We start from the raw sequence: 16,919 nt of genomic DNA, 5'->3' as shown, positions 1-16,919 counted from the left end.
GCGCCTATAGTATTAGTGAAGAAGTCGGATGGGTCCAGCAGATTCTGCACTGCCTTTAGGCGGCTAAATGACGTGTTGGTAGCCGATGCCGAGCCCATTCCCAGGGTAGATGTCACGTTTGCTAAAGTGGGATGTAAACGTTTCTTCACAAAGTTAGACTTAGCCAAAGGATATTGGCAGATCCCCATGACAGAATCATCGAAGCATAAAACAGCGTTCTCAGCTTTGAGCGGTCTGTATCATTTCAGATTCATGCCGTTCGGCTTAAAGACAGCTTCCGCGACTTTCACGAAGCTGATGCGGATCCTACTAAGAAACATACCGAATGCACACCACTATATCGATGATGTCCTGGTGGCAACGGACTCGTGGGAGGAGCACATAGATGCACTAACGGCTATATTCGGAAGGCTGCGCGATGCGGGGATCACAGTCAAGCCAAAAAAGTGCGAAATTGGATTTCACGAAATCAGCTTTCTCGGCCACAGATTAGGATCAGGCCAAGTAGCCCCAAGACAGGAGATCCTGACGAAGATCCAAGAGGCGCAAAGGCCGACAACAAAACGACAGGTCAGGTCCTTCCTGGGTTTGACTGGATTCTACAGGGAATTCATTCCCAACTATGCAGATGTGGCGGCTCCTCTGACAGTGTCGACCCAAAAGGGAACTCGCAACGAGGTGCAGTGGGACGACGAGCGGGAGAGGGCATTCAAGCGCCTGAAGGAGGAATTGTGTAAACCTCCCATCCTCATGGCTCTCGTCCTAGACAAGGAATCTGTGCTACGTACAGACGCCTCAAGCGTCAGTTTGGGAGCAGTCCTTCTACTGGAAAAAGATAGCGTACTGCACCCTGTCGCGTACGGAAGCAGACGGTTAAGCAAGGCGGAAAAGAACTATGCCACGATTGAAAGGGAATGCCTGGCACTAGTTTGGGCCGTTGAAAAGTTTGCACCATATTTATATGGCAAGCATTTCCGAGTGCAAACAGACCACCAGCCGTTGGAATTCTTAAATAAGGCTAAACACACCAATAGTCAAGTCATGCGATGGAGCTTGAAGATGCAAGACTATAGTTTTCACGTCGAATACATTAAGGGGAAGGATAATGTAGGTGCAGACTACTTAAGTCGGATGTAAATAAGAAACTTAGACATAGAATGCCCTCGTGCCTATTTTTTTTTCTTGCTCGATAGCGCATGGGGTAATACGGGGATCGAGTTACTGGTTTCGAAGTGCAAACATGGTTCTTTTTTTTGATGGGGGAAAAGGGACGCAATTTAATGTGAATTGAGTTTTATTTCGAAGTTCTTCACGCATGACTTTTTTTTTGTACTTTGCGCGCGAGCGTGAAATGAAGGAGCTGTGTTACATCGGGGGCGGTCAAGAGTGTAGACTGGTGCTGCGCGTGCGAGTACTACGAGAACGGATGCGGTCTTTGCCAAGGCTCGAGATCGCCCAGGCCAAGAGTGAGTGCTGCGCAAGGGCCGGCAGGAATTACCGTCAGTCCGAGGCTTTACCAATGGACTTCAAGATTGACGGTGTAGAAGATGTTCAACGATGAACTTCTCAAAGTTGGGGGGCATTGTCACGGGTGTGGAGCTGGGAAGAAAAGAAGAAAAAGAAGAGAAGAGAGGAAGAAGAGGATCGCGAGAAACGACGGGCAGGTGCGGGAGTTCTGACCCGTCGCTTGTTGAAGCCAGCAACGCTCCGGCTACTGAAGCTTCACAGAAACCGGCCCCGCTCCGGTTCCTGAGACCCCGGCCACGCTCCGGCTTCTGAAGCCTCACCGAAACCGGCCCCGCTCCGGTTCCCGAGAACCCGGCCACGCTCCGGCTCCTGAAGCCTCACCGTGACCGGCCCCGCTCCGGTTCCTGAGAGCCCAGCAACGCTACGGTTCCTCAAGCCACGAAGAACCCGGCAACGCTCCGATTCCTGAGGCCACGACGAGCCCCGCCACGCTCCTGAAGCCCCGCCACGTCAGGCGTGAGTCGAGCTTTTGTGGGGACTTGACCACGGGAACTCCGGTCTGCTTTGAACTTTTCCTTTTCTTTCTTTATTGTTGATAACTACCTCCTGATTTCCTTTCATTATTTTAATACGTATGTACATGCCTTTGTCTCACCTGGTCTTGTCTCAATCATTTCGCGTGTCGGACCGGGCGAACGTGACACTCCACCCCTCCCTCTCCCCCTCCTCTTCCATCCTCCTGCGCCTTCGCTCCTCCTCTCCTCCTGTGACTGAATTTGTTCATGCGTGACGTGACAAGAGGTGGCGACGTGATTTCCCACGATAAATTTAGCGGGGAATCTGAATCGGTGTTGAGGGCACGTGACCTGAATTTAACCGCTAAATTTAACGGGAAAATGTTTCCGCTAACTTCAGCGGTGAAACGTCCTATAATACAGAGCGCGCGGTTACGCCGACGCCGCTCAACCCGGAAATAAGGCGCCTAAGAGCTGCGCTGTAAAATAATTGTTTTATGCTAGTTTTAGGCTACCCGCCGAGTCAGTAACCTCAATGGTGAACTTGTGCACTGCTTGCCGTCTTGTATAACATCAAGATATATGTTTGTTTTAAATTATACTATTCCTTTCGATGATCTTGGATGGGCGCGCCTACCAACCGGCCACCCGCGCATCGATTTCATTCCGCACTTGCCCTGTTTTTTTTTTTTGTTTGAGACCGACGCCATCTTGACAATAGCTGTACCGACGAAACCGTCTAGCAGCATAAAACAAAAAATACTGGTAAGTGGTCGTGGTGCAGGTACCTGCGTGGACAGCAACGTTACTAAAACACTCATTTGGGAAACTCGCCGTCGAAACCTGGGCCGCTGGCGTCCACCGAGACTGAGCTAAATGCGACAACAGCGCCACTCTTTATCGTTTGTTTGTACTGTGGTCACCTTGAGCTTTTTGAAAGCCTGTTTTTGCGTAAAAACAAACGGAAAAGACTCTTTTTGTGTAAAATTTATTGGAGTTTTGTACGAAAAGAGGGGCGCGTTATGTTTTTAAAATCTTTAGTTTGCAGGGTTTTGCGGCACAATTAATATTGTTTTTTACAACCATGCCTCAGCGGGGCTTTCAGGTAGCGCGTCCCGACCTAGGTGCATTTTAACTTCGGTAGATCGGCGCGGCGCGTCCGCCGGGGGTGGCGCCCCTGTAACCTCTTCCGCTGTATCCGTAAAGCCAAAGTAGAAGTCACGTGCAGTTCCTCGAGTGGCCGCTGCGGGAGAACTGGCGGCGTTGTGTTCGTCATTAGCTCGCTGCTCGGAGACAGATTGGGGCCACTTTTTCAAAGCTGTCTCTATGGGAGTTTCCCAACTGAGTGTTTTAGTAACGTTGGTGGACAGCAACGTGGATATGGATTAAGCTTGGCTAGAGTTGACTATTGTTGGCTGCAATAACTTGGCAGTTACGTGGCCTTTTGAATCGAGTTAAGTAATCATCAAAATCAGACTTGAGTTCGTTAGTTGAAAAATCTAATGGATCACAACTACCAATTACCAAACCTCAAATTTAATGGATTACCATTACGAAGTATTTTTGCTGAAAATTAACGCATTACTTTACTCGTTACGTTACGAATTACTTTCTTGTTACTTTTCCCCTACACTTAAAATGAAAATAATAGAAACAGACTTGATATTTTTCAAAAATGTTCTGCAACACTACTTTTCATTTCTCAAAGCCCCGTATTACGGTAGTTCTTATAAAAATGAAATATAGTATTCAAAAGAAAGAATGTAGTTGCTCTCCATTCACATATAAGTTGACAAGTAACCGCGAAAGCTGCAACCACACCCGCCACCCCGCTAGCTAACGGCCTCCTGAATTGATCCCTGGAATTCTGCAGACAGAGCTAGCGGTGCGCATGCTAAGCACCATGTCTATACCTCCGCTACACTCGAAGAAAAAGGGGAGCGGTACTTAGTCCCCGAGGGGAGCAAGTGCGTCGCCACAGCCTTTACTTCCCTCGGGGACTAACGGGAAGGGGTGTAACAGTTGCACCCCTTCATTAGTCGCTCGCACTAGCACCGTTGGGACTAACTGTTACACCATTTCAAATGAACCCCGGGGACCAACTGTTAGGCCCTTCCAATTGAACCCCTGGGTCTAAACGTTGCGCCCTTGGACTTACACCTCTGGGACTAAAGATTCATTCTTTACATTTGGTCCCGAGCCACAAATCTCCGAAACGAAATTGTGCAGTTTAGGTTAAACGTAGCTTTATTGCCTCGTAGATACACATCGCATTCAAGGATGACTGAGGTCGAAGTTCCTGAGTGGTAGACTCCACGATAAGGCAAAATTCCGAAGCGTTCAATTACGTCGACGATGGCTTGGAACACTGTCCAAACCGGTCGTGGTCCAAGGACCGTTTCTTGGGGCACCAGCAGCTTCTTGCCTGTTTGCGAGGAATTTGGATTATTAGCAACAGGGGCAGCGTGAAATATCCAGATATGTACAAATTACTCAAAAAAGGTAGTTAAGTTAAGTTACTGAGTATCGACGCAAAAAGTAATTGGAGTAGAGTAGAAATTACGCATTTTTAATAGTAATTGAGTAAACTACTGACTACTTTAAAAAGTAGCGAGTTCTTTGAAGTTACTTTCGAAGTTATTTTTTTATATTTTTGTGGTAGCAAAAAGGACTGCAGTTTTGATCCGTAGAAAACCCTTCGAGCCTAAAATAAATGCAGTCTTTTTATGACTTCCAGAATAGTTTATTCGCTCGCAGGAGTAATTGTCTTTCACAGCTCTCATCGAAGAGTTTTCCCCTTTTCCTACTAATGACGTCCCCAGCCAAGCTAAACAAACGTCCCACCGTGGCGCTGGATGCAAAGGCCGCGTTCAATTTCAGAAACAGGCTGTACAGGGTCGGGTAAGGGAGTGCCGACATCTTTGGTGTCATGACGAAACTTTTGAGGCTTGCCTCGGCCTAGAGGGTCTTTTACAACAAACTCTCATTTTCAATTTTTTCTTCGGTAAGTTGAGTTTGTTATGACTGGCCCCTCTTTATCCTCACGACGTTCGGAGAGTACGCCGAGCGAGTGCACCTGACGGATAAGAGATCAGGTCTCGTGCCACGACGATGAGATCATCCGGACGACTGCGCGTCTCGTTGCAGTGTTAGTGCTACGCCACTGAAAAAAAAAATGCTTTGATTTTACAGAAGAGCGGTTCCAACAAAACGATGTCCCAAGGGTGACTCGCACTCCTCGGCGGCGACTGCGGTGTCCTGACGCGCCCGACAAGCCTGACAAGAAAAACGTTTTCAACAAAGAGGAGGTCTCCCTGGCGTGGAAGGTCGGAAGGACGCGAAGGATTACGTGAACGAGCATCGGCGCTCGTACAGTTGCAGCTGGAAGCGGGAACGTGCTCCCATGAACGGATTATCCGTGTCTGCGTTTGTGCGCGGGGGAGTCCGGCTTTGCAAGGGAGTATGCGCTGACGACGAGGCGACCATGGGAACAGGTGCCCAGCTGCGAGGTCATTCCAGTGGCGCCTGCCGTGAAACCTACCACTTGAGTCAGAACTCACTAAAGGCAGACAACATGAAAACAACGCCTGCGTGCATTACCGGATTAGGTCAATACCCGACCAAGGCTTGGTAAGCATCTCTGCCTGCGTTCGTGCGCGCCGGTGTTATGTTTTGGCTGCTCATCGCCACCTTGGCCCAAAGACGCCTGTGATGCAGTTTCAACGACGTGGGAACGGACTGTGAGAGGGCCCCTTGTTCGGGAATCCCACTTCATCTGCCAGGGTCTTATCTATCTCTGCGCTCAAACGTTTGTGATGAAAAAAAATTAGCATTAGATTTCGAAAGTAGTTAGTAATTTGAGTAGAAGTTACCTGAAAAACGTAGTTAAATTAAACTACTAATTACCCAAATAAAGTTGTAATTGAAAGTTACCAAGTTACTCGGAAAAGTAGTTAAACTACAGTAGTTTGAGTAGAGTAATTGAACTACGTCCAAGTCTGGAAATATCCGATCGCTCAACAAAAGTATGAGATATAACGCACACATAATAAAATAACAAATAGGCTACAAAAGTGCTACAATGGTTCAAATCTTACATGCGATCTGTTGACAGCAGACTAGCGCAATTTATATTTTAGTAGACCGCTGCGAATTACAGACCCAGCGTGTACGTGCTCAAACTATGCTTCAAAGTGACGGAACGAGCTCCCGCCATCAACGAGAAAGTCTGTACAATCATATAAATGTCTCCATTAAGGCCCGTTCTCACACGCAGCGAACCGCTGAAGTAGCGCTGCTCGCGTGTCGTGAGCCCCTTTCCGCCTGCCATGAGCAACAGTTTTGACGGCGCTATACAGGGCTTGTGAAAGCTCCCGTCAGCACGCGCTTAGCCCTAGGTCAGCGCTATGCTTGTAGCTCTCTGCTGCATGTGTGAACAGGCCTTGATAATAAAGCGATCCAGCCAGGGTCTACAAAACACAAATAAATAAGCCATTGGTAGAACTGGCGTTTTGCTCGATACGATGGAATATCAGGTCTCTGTGCTGCATAACAAAATAAGCAACCCTGGTGCCAAAAAGAGTAGAGCATGGCGCGCGCTTTGGAAGCTAGAGAACGCGCTCAAAATAGAACACTTTCTGAAGCCGCAGTTAATGAATATATCATAAACAAAAAGTACTTTGACATACCTTAATCGAGTTCCCTTGTCTTGTGACTTCAGAACAGATCAAGTGCAGTGATGCAGCACCGCGAATCCCAACCGGATCCCGCAATGATCGGAGACGACCAGCTTACATGTTTTGACGAAGGCTATACTAAAAACAGGTTCTTTTCAAACAAAGACCTTTCCCATTTTCCCGACGGTCCCTCTCTGCCCCATCTGCCCAACACCCCGCGCGAGCGAGGAATGCGGGGTAGGGGGTCGGTGGGAGGGGGAAGGGCGCGTACACGGAAGTCTCTTTTCCTGCTCGCACTACACATGACACACGGACACACGGACCCTCCCAAGGACGGGAGGAGGTCGAAGGCAACCATTTTCAACACGCCGGCCAAGTGACCTACAAGCAAACACTTTTTTTCTCTCTCTCTCTTCAGGTTTCTCGGGGGCCTTTTTCTTTTTTAAGTTCGCATTTTTTCGTATTAGCCGGGTGTTGTCATTGATGACGCAGCGGGCGCGGCTCGTTCTTCGTTGTTCATCTGGATTCTTATCTGAAACAGCGACGACGATCGTATGAGGGCTTCTAGATACTGTCCCTGAATGTGATTTTTAAGTGGAGCGTGCCGTGCATCAAGTGTGTCGTTGCGCATTTTGAGTTCGGCATTGAACTATCAAGAAAGGTTGGTTACGGGGAGATGCAGAGAGAAGGGTCGACTTGTCCTCAGTAACTCAGTTTTATCGATTGAAGTGACTATTTATTCTTACTGCGAGACTCCGGTGTTGAAAGCGCGTCTTCTACAAACTCTTAAGTTTCATTTAAGAAAACAAAAAGTATTAGTATTTGGAGGTGTTGCGGTTGGATAAATGCTAATTTTTTGCGCGAAGGCAAATTACGTAAATGGGACTTGAGAAATGTCAACAGATCATTTTTGACGATATATATGGGTAAAGTAGAATCAACACGGTCGGTAACTCGCATTCGCACAACGCGTGAAGCTCTACCGTGCAATGTCTGAGCGTTCGTGGCACATGAAACAAATTCGCCAATTTCGTCCGAGTTTTGTCAACACTTTCAGTCGTGCTGGGTTGAGTCTCGCCGATCCCCAAGACGTGCGAAATATCATCCGTCCTCCTGGCGAACATTCCGTTTGCCTTCGGGGACTAAATCATACAGATGCACCGTATCTGAGGGGGACTAACGGCTGCCTTTGCTTGCGCACTCCTTCCGGTTAGTCCCAGTCGAGCGCAATTAGTCCCCTGCTTTTGCGCACGGTACCTAGTTTGAACCAGAGGGTCCTTTCGGGGAGCAACTGGGAGTTCAAAGGACCAAGTGCTGCCGTTAGTCCCTTGAGGCCAACTTTTTTCTTAGAGTGTAATTGATTCTAAGCCAACGAAGTAATATACGAAAACTTCATTTTGACTCGGGTGTTCAGCCGGTTATTCACAAGAACAGAAACACTTGGTTCTAACGTTACAATGTATAGCCATAGCCTCGTGTATAATCCCAAAGCCTGGCAGATCGACATCGGAGCCGTAGAGTGCACGGTCGCAGATTTGGAGCGCGTGGATCTGTTAGCACAGAACATTTCTCGAAGAACCTGGATGTCAGCGCACAGCTTTTCGCAGCGCCCACGACCCGAAACATGTTTTTTTAAACCCGACGAGGAGCGAAGCGGTAGCGCGAGAACGGGAGGAGCTCGAGCGGTCATTTCATCGCTCGGGAGAAGTGTTCTCGGCCTCTCGCCGCAGCGGGGCTCCTGGCACATGGCTCTCTGTCATGGGTGTGCCACTAGAACGAAAGAAGAGGAAGTGAAGCAAGGGGGCTCGAGGAAGAGAAGCGATGGTGATCCTTTTGGAATCGGCTGGAGCTTCCGGTCTCGGCGACGCCCCGAGCCAGAGGCGAGGTCTCGGCGATGCACCGAGCCAAAGACGAGCTTTCGGCTACGCACCGAGCAAGGAACGAGGTCTCGGCGACGCCCCGAGCTAGAGGCGAGCACTCGGCGACGCACCGAGCAAGCCTGGGCTACGCTCTGGGGAACTGGGGTCAGCCTGGTACATCGTTCCACCAGTTCGGCATCCGAACGCTGAGCCCCAACCGCCCAACCACGAGCAAGTGTCCGTGAGTGGATCGACTGGGGACTTGTCACGAAGACGGGGACTCACTGATGCACTGCTTCTAGTTACCCTTTTTTTTTGTTTCCTTTCTTCTTCTTTTGTAAATATATTACTTTATTCTCATCCTCCACTGCCTTCTTGTCTCTACTGACTCCGCGTACCTCCCCGGCATGACAAATTGGCGAGCCTGCCAGGATCCACCATCTTTCCATACACTTAACCACGCCGGGTTGGAGGCGGACGGATCAGTGGAGCTGAGTTGGACGTGATGGATACACAAAGTTTGATTGCGGTAGGAAAAGAGTTGGGCTACCAGGGAGCCGAGCTTAAGAAATGGGTGGAGGAGGAAAGAAAGAGAATTAAAGAGGAAAGAGCCGAGAGGGCACGAGAGCGTGATGCCGCAAGGCTAGAACGAGAAGGCGAATGCCTACGACTAGATAAAGAACAAGAAGTACTTCGACTAAAATTAGCTGTACAGCAAGGCACGGCGGCGAGCCAGGAGGGAAACCATAATAACGGTGAAGGAGAAGCCGGCGGGCAAGCACAACGTGGGAGTCCGCACAAGTTAATCCCTCAATTCAAAGAGGAAAGAGACGATTTGGACGCCTATCTGAAGCGGTTCGAGTGAACAGCCACCGGACTAGGATGGCCGCAAGAGAAGTGGGCGACAACACTTGGGTTGTGCCTGACCGGGGAAGCCCTGACTGTGGTGGGACGACTGTCCCGCGGGGACGCACTGGATTACACGCGAGTAAAGCTGGCCTTACTGCAGAGGTTCCGCTACACAAAAGAGGGATACAGGGAAAAGTTCACAGAGGCAAAGACAGAGGACGGAGAAACAAGAAGGCAGTTTGCCGCCCGTCTAGCGGGTTATTTCGATAGGTGGGTACAGATGGCGGAAGTAGCAAAGACTTTTGAAGCCCTACGTGATGCGGTCTTGGTGGAGCAGTTTCTGGTAACGTGCTCGAGCAAGTTATCAGTATTCGTCCGAGATCGAGAATGCCGAGACTTAGACGAAGTGGCCTCAAAAGCAGATGTATTTCTTGAGGCGCAGGTTCAGCCCGGCACCAGTAAGCTCAAAGGTGGCGAGTCGGCTGAGAATTCGAATGCGGCATCGCCAAGAGACTAGTGCAGGCAGAAGAGTGTTGCGTTGCTTTCTTTGCAACAGGATCGGTCATAAAGCTGAAAACTGCCGCAGTCGACCGCCAATACTTCAAAGCCCGAAATGTTGGAACTGTGGTAGGACCGGGCACCGGGCCGATGGCTGTACGTCCAAACCAAGCGACAGACATCAAGCGTTGTGCTTGTGGGCTGACCCACGGAGAAATGAGTCCGCCGAGATCGATGACGGTTTTGTTACCCTCAGGAACTGAGAGAAAATACCCGTTGTCAATACGGTAGTGGAACGCCCTCCAATCTGTCTAAGCGAGAATTTGAAAGTGATGGAGGGATATGTGGGCGAGCGCAGAGTATCCGTATTGAGAGACACTGGCTGCAACACGGTAATAGCTCGCCAACAGCTGGTCCCAAAAGAAGCGTTGACAGGAACGCTGAATCCGATGTTTCTCCTAGATAAGGCGGTAAGATATCTTCCGGAAGCTGAGATGGTCGTCCGCACGCCATATTTCACGGGAAAACTAATCGCAAAATTCGTGAGGGATCCTCTTTACGATCTGGTGCTGGGAAATGTACCGCCGATACGAGACGTCAACGATCCAAATCCATATTGGGACTCAGACAAACAATCGAGTCAAACTGAGGCAATGGTGTCCAAACCTCTTGATGAGGGAGAAAATAGAATGAGAGTGGATCATTCGAAACAAGCCCAGGTAACGTCCAGACAAGCGACTTCGTTGGGAGATGGACAAGAACAGTCCGTGAACACCGCAGGAACGGTGCAGGCCAAGACGGGTAGGAATCAATCGCTACCACCGCCTCCCGAATTAAGAGTACCACAAGTTTCACCCTTGCATACCATCTCAGAGGAGCTGCGAGGAGCGCAGAAAAATGATTCGACTCTGAAGAAATGCTTCGACAGCGTTGGAAAGATCGTCAAAAAGCATAAAGGAAGGACGAAGTATGCAGTCTTTATGAGAAGCGGGACGTTGTACAGAGATTGTACGTACAGCTCGGGTAGAAGAACGGCGCAGTTGATGCTTCCAAAGAACTTCAGGCAAGCGGTCATGGCGATGGCTCATGATGGTTTGATGTCAGGGCACCAGGGGGTAAATAACACCGTGGCGCTAGTGGCAGGAAAATTCTTCTGGCCCGGAATGCAAAGTGACGTTAAAAGATATGTTACACCGTGGGGCTAGTGGCAGCAAAATTCTTCTGGTCCGGAATGCAAAGTGACGTTAAAAGATATGTTCGCTCGTGCGCCATCTGCCACAGAACGCTGCAAAAAGGAAGAGTGGGAAAACCGGCCTTGGGGACCATGCCGTCCATTGCGATGCCATTTCGAAGGGTGGCCAGTGACCTCATCGGCCCCATCACCCCGAAATCAAGGTCCGGAAAAAGATACATCTTGACAATAGCGTAAAATGGGATGAACAGAGGGAGTGGTGGGGGCAGCATGAAGCTGTATGCTAAATTACGATTTTTTATGTGGAGTATTTCAAGGGCTGTGATAACGTCGTCTCAGACTTTTTAAGTTGGATTTAAGACGAGAACCACGGTTTCGAAAAGGTTCTTGGACTGTGTAGACGCATTGGTTATTTTTTTTTTGTGTGTGTAGGCTAATATTTGTGATATGACAGGGTCGGGGTTTCTTTTTTTGTTTTTCTGTTGATATATATTGCGTTTGTGTGTGTGTGACTCAACCGGAAAGTTGATCTCTATGGCATGAAGTTGTCGTCGTGTGGGACATGTGAACTTGAACATCGAACCAGATGGTGCCAGTAAGCAATGCTGCAGTGAATGAAAACGGCCAGAGCGCATGCGAGGCGCGCGCCGTTCCACGGCATCAAGGGGAGCCATCTGAAGACGCCAGGAAGATAGAAGATCTCAAGGCGATCTTCTCAAAAGTGGGGAGGCAGTGTCAGGGGTGTGCCACTAGAAGGAAAGAAGAGGGAGTGAAGCAAGGGGGCTCGAGGAAGAGAAGCGGTGGAGATCCTTTTGGAATCGGCTGGAGCTTCCGGTCTCGGCGACGCCCCGAGCCAGAGGCGAGGTCTCGGCGACGCACCGAGCCAAAGACGAGCTCTCGGCTACGCACCGAGCAAGGAACGAGGTCTCGGCGACGCCCCGAGCCAGAGGCGAGCACTCGGCGACGCACCGAGCAAGCCTGGGCTACGCTCCGGGGAACTGGGGTCAGCCTCGTACATCGTTCCGCCAGTTCGGCATCCGAACGCTGAGCCCCAACCGCCCAACCATGAGCAAGTGTCCGTGGGTGGATCGACTGGGGACTTGTCATGGAGACGGGGACTTACTGATACACTACTTCTAGTTACCTTTTTTTTTCTTTCCTTTCTTCTTCTTTTGTAAATATATTACTTTATTCTCATCCTCCACTGCCTTCTTGTCTCTACTGACTCCGCGTACCTCCCCGGCGTGACACTCTCCTCTCATCAGTTGTTTGCCGCTCTCCCTTTTCAATTTCGGCGGCCGCTTCTCGTCGCGATCTTCCAGGCTTTGTCAGTATTGGGCAGAAGATCGAAATATAAGGCGCGCTCTTACTCGTTTATTATCCCCACACTCGGTATTTACTCAACACAAGGCCTGTGCACATGCCCAAAGGCCTTATGGGCATGTCCCTGTCATCTTCTTCAATAGAGCGCGGGGCACAGTGTAATGTAAAAATACTAACAACAAACGAAGTGACGTTAAGTGCCGGATCTCTCCCGAAAGCAGCCGTCAGAGAATGCGAGCTTGACCCACTTCGGCTCTTGTGCTGAGCTGGTCACCGTGCATGCTGCATTGTTCACGCAGGCCGGAGTGGTACCAAAAGAGCCATTCTCCCCCTCACCGTTGAAAACGAACTCCAGCCGAACGCTGACGCCGCGTTCGGTTATGTCAGCCGAGCACTGAGTCATTGTATTTATTCTCCCACTCTTTGTATTTCTAAAGTTAACCGTTTGCAGCGCCATGGTCTGATCTCCTCCCTAATAGTGGAGGCTATGGTATAGCCCAAGGGTGGCCAAGCTGCGGCTCGCGAGCCGCCTGCGGCTCTTTGCGTGTTAAAGTGCAGCTCGCGACTCCCTCCCCTACACCCCCCGCCCCCTTCCCGGGCCACCCTCCCGGTCACACAAGCACGCCCCCAAAAACAGAAATGGAACGCGTTTTAAATCGAAAGACAGATAGCGGTCTGGTAGTCCTGAGCTACTGTTGGCTACCTTACGTACAGCTGGGCTGCTGTTGACTCGGATAGATTAAAAGTAGTTCGAGTTTTGTTTATTGCTGGAAACAAAAGTTTGACCCGATCGCCCCCCCCCCCCCCGCGGCTCCTGGAAGTTTTGTGGTTTTGTTTGCGGCTCTTATGCTGGGTCTGCCTGACCACCCCTGGCTATAGCCAATGCAGAATGCAGGTGCCCCAGATTACATTTGATGTGTTTCCGTGAATTAGTTTGTTTTTCTTGCTAATAACAATGAGTGTTTTTGGCAAGCAAAGTACGCACTGAAACTTACAGTTTCCGTTCTCATTAATGCCTGAGTTTTGAACATCTTATTACGAGATTTCCATGGAGATGACGGACACTCCTTGACCGAAAACTCTACCAGTCAGAAAAAAAAGTTGCGGTTACGGGTTATCGATCGTCCATGGGTTCTGATTTGGATACTAATATTCCTGGAGGCCAAGGGAGGGGAGGGGTTAGAGAACGCTTGAAGCGGTGGCAATTGGGCTTAAAAAATAAAATATTATTCCACTTTCACGCGTTCCCTCTATTTCTCTCGGTCAGCACTCCTTAGATGGCCTAACCTCCCTGCCCCCTTTATGGTGACAGTTGACTGTAAAGTAAAGAGTGGACTCGACCACCATGCTCTGACAAGTAAACCAAAATGAGTATCGTCCGTGCCCTCAAAGACGATGTTCTTAGCCTCGCGCCGGGAGTTTTTCAGTCGTGTTTCAAGAGCATGCTAGAATAGAGCCCATCAAAGAAAAAGAAAATTCCATCCTCTCGCGCGAGGCTACATCGTCTGTTACGCGAGTTGTGAACCGCGATTCAAGGGGGTACGGAGCCGCGTTTGATCTCTGTGCAGGTGGCGGGAGACGTCGAAGAATTTGGAAAGAGTGGAACGGTGTAAAAGACAAAAAGAAATAAATACAAAGTTCTGTCGCCTTCCCGGGAAAACAATAAAAACACAATGAAATGCGACGGAGAGCCTACTCGGTGTTGTCTCACTTGACCTATGTCTTCCCTATAGTTGTACATGTCTTGCTCGTTTTTATAGTGGTTCTTGTGACCGGTCATACAAAAAATCTTGTTTTCTTTTCGGCTAATCTCCCCTTCCTGATGTATTCTATTTTGTTGAACTTGCTGTCTTTATGCTGCTGACTTTTCTGCTCGTACAGCTCCAGTTACTGTATTGTGCTCATATTTTTAAAAAGTAACGAGTAATTAAAGAAATTCGTTACAAATATTTTGCAAAGAAATTACATTAGAATTACTTAAAGTAACGTGTCAGTTACAAAATTAACTTTAAAATGTAACGGATTACAAGTAGTCCGTTACTTGTAACGAATTACTTCCTATGGCTGGTCACGATGATCGGTATCCCAGCTTACAAAGGCACAGAGACGCTGCACTTAGGCGTGCCATAACATGTCAGTTCATCAGGCCATCTCACCACGCGACTTGCTTTCAACGAGTTGTGACTTTTTTCTGAGGTGCTGCGGTTTTGCACACATTTTCACTGGTTCTCAAAGCATGCTACAACTGTTCAGACACGGTTTTTACAAACATCTGCGGCGAACGAAAGCGAACGGTCAGAAAACGTGCGTTTCAGCACGCAGCCCCAAGCCTACGCAACGCTTCGTACGTCAGATTTCAAATAGCCGATTCGAAAATTTCTGTGGAAACGCTTGCACTAGAGCAGTACACCAGATATGCGCGATCAAGGTAATTCCCAAAAATATCCCTGGTCTATACTCGCTGTAAGCTAAAGAACCAAGGTAAACCAAGTGCCGCTGCTGGCAGATAGCTTTTGCTTTAGAACAACAAAATAGGGTCGTTACACGTGGCTGCACCACTCTCCATAGGTCAGGGATCAGTTGTAAATTTTACTATTAAAACCAAATAATGGGGTTACAACTACATGACACCACAGTAAAGAATATGCAACATTACACCGATAAATTGAGTAAATATTGCTTATTCATTTTTCAGAGAAAATTCTGTAAATTGATACGCAACCTAATCGAGCACAACATCCTCAATAAAAACACCTCTCGAAGCTACTTCACAAGTGCACATACAGTGATGTATCGCTAATATGGAAACCTCCGCTCCCCCCACAAATCATCCATAATGTGAGTTGTCCCAAATAACAAGACAAAAATGTACGTATTTCCCCAGTTTGCTCACAAGAATGGTGTCCATATAGCGGAGTATTGATATTAACCGTGTCCATATTAACAGGACACGACTGTATCTGTATAGCATATGTTCTGTATATTTTTTTAGGTTCTTGCTCACAATTTCTGAAGGCTGCGGTCACACGTTATGCAAACATGCATAAATTGGTTCGCAAGATGCTCGCTACAGGTGAAACTTTCTAAACAAAATTCTGACTGATGTTTGACGATGTTGGCTGCAGCAAGAAAAATTATGATAGAAAGCAGTGAATCTCGTTTATTAAGACGGTATTTAACTCGTAAAACATTTGGAGAATGTATATAGGCGCTTGAAGTATGTAAACTTGTATCCTCGCATTGTCTTCAAGCTTTACACATTCAGTATTGATGTGACCCTTTTTCATGTAGTGATAAGGTTATTTGGATCAGTTTCCTTGAGATTAACCTGAAATGTATTGCTAGTCCAAAGATAATTGTAGCTTCACTTTAATTAATTAGTGGATTCATTTCAGTTTAATAGCTAATCTGCCACCGTCATTCCTCTCACCAATGGTGCGTTCGGTCGATTTCTCAAGGTTGTTGGATGGCTCAGCTAATTCAGTCTCTGGATATGTTGGCAGCGGGCATGAAACGAAGACATGGCGGTCTTTCGCCCACCCTACCATGGCCCTCGCGCCGCAATATAGTGCACGATAATAACAATATTGAGCTCAATTCGAATCATAGGTCGGCAGAACCACGATTCAAATTCGCTTGAGTTAACTACCCTAATTATTAAACTCTACTACGCCCCTGATCTTATGAAAAACGAAGCGGTTCAACTAGTTGGCGTTTACTCTAAGTATTAAGCTCTACTACGCCCCTGATCTTATCAAAACGGAAGCGGTTCAGCTATTCGGCGTTGATTTGATGAGTGCCTTGATTTATTAAAAAAATCATGAGTTCAACGGTCTTTTTGTGACATAGGTTGGGGCCGTGTTTCTTCTTTGATCAACGAAGAGGACCAGGAATTTGGCCACAAAACGTGTCTCCCTGCCTTCTACCCCCTATCACCTTTAGATCTCTCTCTGATACGTTTCTGAGCTAGGTACCAAACCCCAAGGATAAAGCTACACTCTTCTTGTAAGGTGCATACCTTGTGATTTGTATGACGTAGATTGCCAAGGTTTATTTTGATCAATGGATTGTGCAGTTTAGATCCCTGCCCTTTATGACCGCTTTCATGTCCCGTCGTTTCCACTCGAGAAAGTCATCTTTCACAATTAAGAAAAAAAAGCGGTTCCATCACAGTTTATCGAAGCCAAAATTCTATCAACAGACGATAGAGACTAAGAGCCACGCTGCGGAAGGTCGTCTTTCTCTTGCCAGCCGCCGATTTTCTTCAGTCTTAGGATTTCTCTTCAAAAGAAGAATTCATACATGCAGGTTCTCATAGTCACCAGTGTGAACACGTCGTAGTCATCCAGCCTTTTTCGTTTACCACGACCGCCACTGTTTCTTCAAGAACGTTTAATAACTACGTTTGCGCGTAAACAAAGCTAACACTAAGGCCTATCGTACTGGCAGTCATATAAACAATCTCATCTACGCATCCTTCTCGGTACTGGCTGCTGAACCACGAAAAACTGTTTAAATTACAATACTCGTATATATTTAT

Source organism: Ixodes scapularis, unplaced genomic scaffold (genome assembly GCF_016920785.2).
Source record: "Ixodes scapularis isolate PalLabHiFi unplaced genomic scaffold, ASM1692078v2 ptg001568l_1__unscaffolded, whole genome shotgun sequence".
Taxonomy (NCBI): domain Eukaryota; kingdom Metazoa; phylum Arthropoda; class Arachnida; order Ixodida; family Ixodidae; genus Ixodes; species Ixodes scapularis.
Note: the sequence above shows the minus strand (reverse complement) of the source record.